Raw genomic sequence first — 6,218 nt, 5'->3', positions numbered from 1 at the left:
ATGGAGATTAGGTGACTCGTTCTTCAATAAGAAGATAGATCTTAACGTATGCCGTACAGAACTTAAGGAATTTCTACAGAGGAATAGAACTCCAAACATGAGTCAAGCAATGATATGCGACTGCTCGAAAGCTTATATGAGAGGTATCTTTATCTCCACAAATGCAAAAAAACAAGAAAGAGAGGGATAAATACCTGACAGATTTACAGACTAAACTCGCACATTTAGAAAAAACTCATCAACAAACATATAGCAAGAAAAGCTTGAAAGAGATTAAAAGGACAAGACACGAAATTGATCTACTTTATACAGACGAAATGGCAAAAAACCTAAAATTTATAAAACAAAAGCATTTTGCATACGCAAATAAACCGGGTAAATATCTGGCGTCTATGATTAAAACAGAAAACCAGAAAAGAGCGATAATTTCAGCAAAAACAAACGGGCGGATAACATATAAAGAAGATGAGATAGCACAATGCTTCTTAGATTATTTTAAAGGTCTCTATAAGAAACAATCACAGAACGAACAAACTGAAGATATAAAAAAAAATATTCAACAGAACCATTTAAACCAACTCTCTGAAGAGGATATAACTTTCTTAAATCAAGATATCACAATAGAAGAAGTTCAACAGGCAATTAGGAAATTAAAGAGTGGGAAGACACCTGGACCAGACGGGCTTACAGCTATGTATTACAAATCGTTCGTAGAAGAAGTAACACCAATATTAGTAGACGTGATGAACGAAATATACAAAAAAGTAAAGTCCCGGACACTTGGAAAGAAGCTTATATAACACTAATTCCCAAAGAAGGAACAGACTCAATGTTACCTTCTTCATACAGACCAATATCACTGCTCAACATAGATTATAAAATATTTACCACAATAATCGCGCAAAGATTGCTAGCCAATACTGACACGCTGATCCACTCAGATCAGACAGGATTTATACCCAAATGGCATATGTCAGAGAATATCAGATTTCTGATTAACACAAGAGAATTGGTGAAACGTAGAAAAGAAAAATTGGCAGTTATTTGTTGATTTTTGTTGATGCAGAGAAAGCCTTTGACAATATCTCGTGGAAATTTATAAATCAAGTAATTTATAGCATAAGTAAAGAAGGCAATCTCTCCCACTGGATCTCCAGCATATATACAGATCAACACACTAAGCTACTAATAAATGGAACATTAACAAAAGATATAAAAATAGAGAAAGGGACTAGACAAGGATGTCCTCTATCTCCACTGCTATTTAATTTAACGCTGGAAATATTAGCAAATAAAATTAGAATGAATCAGAAAATAGTCGGCTTACAAACGCAAGGAGAGGAATTTAAAATAAGAGCATATGCAGATGACGTTCTGATAACAATCGCACACCCAGAAACCGGTATTAAAGAACGATATCCAAGTATACGGAGAATTGGCGGGTTATAAACTTAATAAAACCAAAACAAAAATATTTCTGGAACATACTACTAAAGTAGAAGAATCAAATATAACTGCTCTTTCAGGATGCACAATATCAACTAAACCAATAAAATATCTAGGAATATTCTTCCCAAAAGAGAATCAAGAGTTGTTTGCGTCTAATTATCAAACGGTGTGGAATAAGATTGAACGTGACTTACAAATTTGGACTAAATTAAAAGTTTCTTGGCTGGGTAAAATAGCTATAGTTAAAATGAATGTTCTCCCAAGATTAAACTTTCTGTTCCAAATGATTCCTATAAAAATTTTGGATAAGATATTAACGTCCTGGCAACGAAAAATCAATCAATTTGTATGGGACAAAAAACGTCCATGAATAAAATTTAAAATAATGGCGGTTGAAAAGAAAAGAGGGGGAATGTCGCTTCCAAACTTAACAATATACCACCGAGCGGCAACCTTGGTATGGCTTAAAGATTGGATCATGCAGACCAATGAAAGAAGTGTTAAATTGGAACTGGCAAGCCTACAATGTGGAGCTCACTATCTGCTATGGGGGAAGAACTGGAAGAAAAGCCTAGAAGAAATTGTGGGTCACCCAATTATAGAAAACATGGTGACAGTGTGGCAAAAACTTAAACCAAGACTAAGTTCCAATGGATCTTTATTGATGGCACCCTTTAATGTCTTCAGCTCGGTAATGGACAGGAAAAACTATGGAACAATACAATATCAGGACTTGGTGAAAATAGACGGTACACTGAAAACACTAGCTGAGATACAAGACAGTCATCCGCAGATGCCATGGCTAACTTATTATCAGTTAGTTTCAAGATTCAAGGAAGACTGTTTAATTCGGGGAGTACTGAAAATGAAAACAGAATTTGAGCAGATGATATGCAAACCAACTCAACATCTACTAGGTAAAATTTATAAATTACTGGTGACATATGATACAGAAGACGAACAAGTGATGTCGTGCCAAATTAAATGGATGGAGAATCTGAATGAGACCATAACGATTGATGAATGGGAACAACTATTTTGTAAGAATCTCAAATTTACGCTATGTCAAGGGATCCAGGAAAACTGGTTGAAATTGCTACATAGGTGGTACCTAACGCCAATTGATATTCAAAATATGAATAACCTGACATCTGGCCTATGTTGGAAATGTCGTAAAACTAGGGGCACTTTCTATCACTGCTGGTGGACATGCGATTTAGTTCAGAAATTTTGGAAGGAAATACATAAGAACTTAGAAGGCATTATTGGTCAAAGTAAAGCATATGACCCCAAATTATTTCTATTAAGTAAAACTCCGGATAATATCAACAAAGACCAACAGAATATGCTGAAATATTTAATCACAGCGGCAAGAGTAGTATTAGCATCTCTATGGAAAACAAACAGAATCCCTACCATAGAGACCTGGATGGATAAATCCTATGAATATATAACAATGGCACAACTGACTGAAACTTTACAAATGAATAATCAAAAACAAAATAGAGACAAATGGACACCTTTCTATGATTACATTACAACTAAAAAATAACAATGAGACTCCAAGAGTCACTGTAGATTCAAGGGGGAGCTTAAATCCACCTTACTAGAAAATAACGGTACTAATAAAAGATGCAAGGGGGTAGTACAAGGCGCTACACCACTAAATATTATTTTAATAATTTAATGCTGTTATTTTTTTCCTTTTTCCTCCCCATCCCTTTTTCCCTTTTGTATCCCTATTTATCGTTGAAAATCAATAAAAATATTTTTTTAAAAAAAGAAATTCAATGGAGTTTTGTGTCTCCCGGACTCATGCACACCCTTTTCTTCTTGGGACCATGATTAGCGTTGCCAGGTGGCTCTTCGCCACCAGCGGGAGATTTTTGGGGCAGAGCCTGAGGAGGGTGGGGTTTGGGGAGGGGAGGGAATTCAATGCCATAGAGTCCAATGGCCAAAGCGGCCATTTTCTCCAGGTGAACTGATCTCTATCGGCTGGAGATAAGTTGTAATAGCAGGAGATCTCCAGCTAGTACCTGGCAGTTGGCAACCCTAGACCATGACACATGAGTGGAAGCAGCTTCAGCCTCCCTCCTCCCAGCCATTTTCGCATCCTCAGACAATCCCATGAACCTTGTGGCTCCATTAGTAAATTTACAAGCAGTCAAATAAGTAATGAGAATGTACAAACAGAGCAAAATGAGTAGGGGTGTGCATTAGGCTAAAGCTGAATGAAATAAAGCCCCTCCCACCCCCAAATACCTTTTCAGTATTTTTCGGGGAGTTTTTTAACCAGAAAAAAATGGCAGCGAAAAAAGTGAGCGGAAAAAGCGGATCCCTAATAACACAATTTTTTCTGCATTATTTGGGGCCGCTTTGGCCTCGCTGCCATTTCCCCCTCCCCTTTACTTACCTGCTGGAGCCCACTGCCACCCCTGTAACCTCCCATCACAGACTCTGCTGGAGGCAGGGATCGAAACACTGAGCTGCAGCATAGCCTTCGGACTCCTGCCCCCCCCCCCCAGCAGTTTTCAGGAGCCAGGAGCTGGCAAGCAGTGCTCATCTTTACCCTGGGGAGTCTGGATCAGCGCTGCTTGCCAGCTCCTGCCTCCTCCAGGAGGCGGCAGCCAGCAAGCAACAATCATATTCTAAACCCCCCAGTGGCACATTAAGCTCTAAGCCCATATTTTTTGGGTTCAGGTTTTATGAACCCGAAAATTCTCGATTTTCTGGAAAAGCTGAAACCACTGTATTCAGTTTTTTTGGGAGGTTTCAAAAATTTCTGGGTTTATTAAACCTGAACCCAAAAAATACTAGAAAAAAGCTACACACCCCTAAAAATGAGGCTCCATGGAGCTGTTTGAGGAAGCAAAAATGGCACAGGACAGGAAGAGTGACACTGCTTCTACCCATACAGATGAGACTGGGAGGCACAAAACTTCCATTGGACACGTGCTGCTAATTTCCTTTCCTTTCCTTTCCTTTCCTTTTATCCCTTAGAAGCTCCTTGATCAATTGATCTTGAGCAGCATATATCTAGTGTTGGAGGGATATAAGGACTGAAACAAATCTTGCCACTGACAATGTAGCCTTGGGGTCCCTGTCGCTTAGTAAAAAAGGCATTATGTCAGTCACAGAGGCATTGGATTTGTATATTAAAAGGGGGGAAATATAGTGCGATCGAAGTTCCTCGTAAAAGCGGCATTCCAAAAGGGCATGGGCTAATGTGTCAATAGAGCCAGAAGAGCAAGGGCAGATCCTGTCTGAGTATGGTATATTCAGAATTCTGCTCTGCATTACCATAGAAGGATTAGCATTCAATCTAGCCAAACAAAAAGCTCTACAGAGACGAGGAGTTGTCAGATAATATGTATAGGCAGGCAGACCACGTGGAGGGGGTATTCCGAAGAACTGGGATGAACAGACGCGATGAGCACGAAAAGTAGTGCTGTTATAATCGAGCTCTTTAATGCACTTTTTAATTTTGGCAAAAGCTTCAGTTTTTCAGTTTCTGTGTGGTTCACCAATAAACACGAGGGACTTTGAAACCTTTGAAGTGGCAATCCATATAACGTATCTTACAATAGGATAAATGTGGATAAAATGAGGATAAAATGTTAGGATAAAATGTGAGCTAAAATTGGAGGGAGGAACATTAATAATTTGAGATATGCTGATGACACTACATTACTGGCAGAAAATAGTGAAGATTTGAAACGACTACTGCTGAAAGTTAAAAGAGAAAGTGCCAAAGCAGGACTACAGCTGAACATCAAGAAAACAAAAGTAATGACTACAGGAGAATTACACAACTTTAAGGTTGACAATGAGGAAATTGAAATTGTTCAAGACTTTCTATTCCTTGGCTCCACCATCAACCAAAAGGGAGACTGCAGCCAAGAAATCAGAAGGAGATTGAGACTGGGAAGGGCCGCCATGAAGGAGCTAGAAAAGATTTTGAAGTGTAAGGATGTGTCACTGGCCACCAAGACTAGATTAATTCATGCCATCGTATTCCCTATTACTATGTATGGGTGTGAAAGCTGGACAGTGAAGAAAGCAGATAGGAAGAAAATAGATTCCTTTGAAATGTGGTGTTGGAGGAGAGTGTTACAGATTCCGTGGACTGCCAAAAAAACAAATCAGTGGGTTATAGATCAAATCAAGCCTGAATTGACCCTAGAAGCTAAAATGACTAAACTGAGGCTATCGTATTTTGGTCACGTCATGAGATGACAAGAGTCACTGGAAAAGACAGTCATGCTGGGAAAAGTTGAGGGCAGCAGGAAAAGAGGAAGACCCAACAAGAGATGGATTGACTCAATAAAGGAAGCCACAGCCTTCAATTTGCAGGATCTGAGCAAGGCTGTCAAAGATAGGACATTTTGGAAGACTTTCGTTCATAGAGTCACCATGAGTCAGAATCGACTTGACGGCACTTAACACACACACACAAAATGTGGGAACTCTGTATACATAAGCTTCTTGGAGCAAGACTGGGTTAAAAATGTGTGGAATGTATGAATGGGTCTATATCTGAAGCAGGTTAAGACTGAGGGAGGTGAGGACAATGCATTCGAACGATACAGCTGACCAACTAAAAAGGTAGTGCCAAAAATAAATACAATTGGTTTTTTTATTTTTGAATTTTTCTTTTATTATTGGACAGTGTTCAATTCTTCAAAGTAACAAAACAACACAGAACTCGTTAGTACAGCTCATGCATTCACTTTCACCCGAGAACCTGTTACCAGAGTCTATTTCCTCAG

Source organism: Euleptes europaea, chromosome 3, assembly GCF_029931775.1.
Source record: "Euleptes europaea isolate rEulEur1 chromosome 3, rEulEur1.hap1, whole genome shotgun sequence".
Classification (NCBI taxonomy): Eukaryota; Metazoa; Chordata; class Lepidosauria; order Squamata; family Sphaerodactylidae; genus Euleptes; species Euleptes europaea.
The sequence above is the reverse complement of the archived record's forward strand: the minus strand, read 5'-3'. Positions refer to the sequence as shown.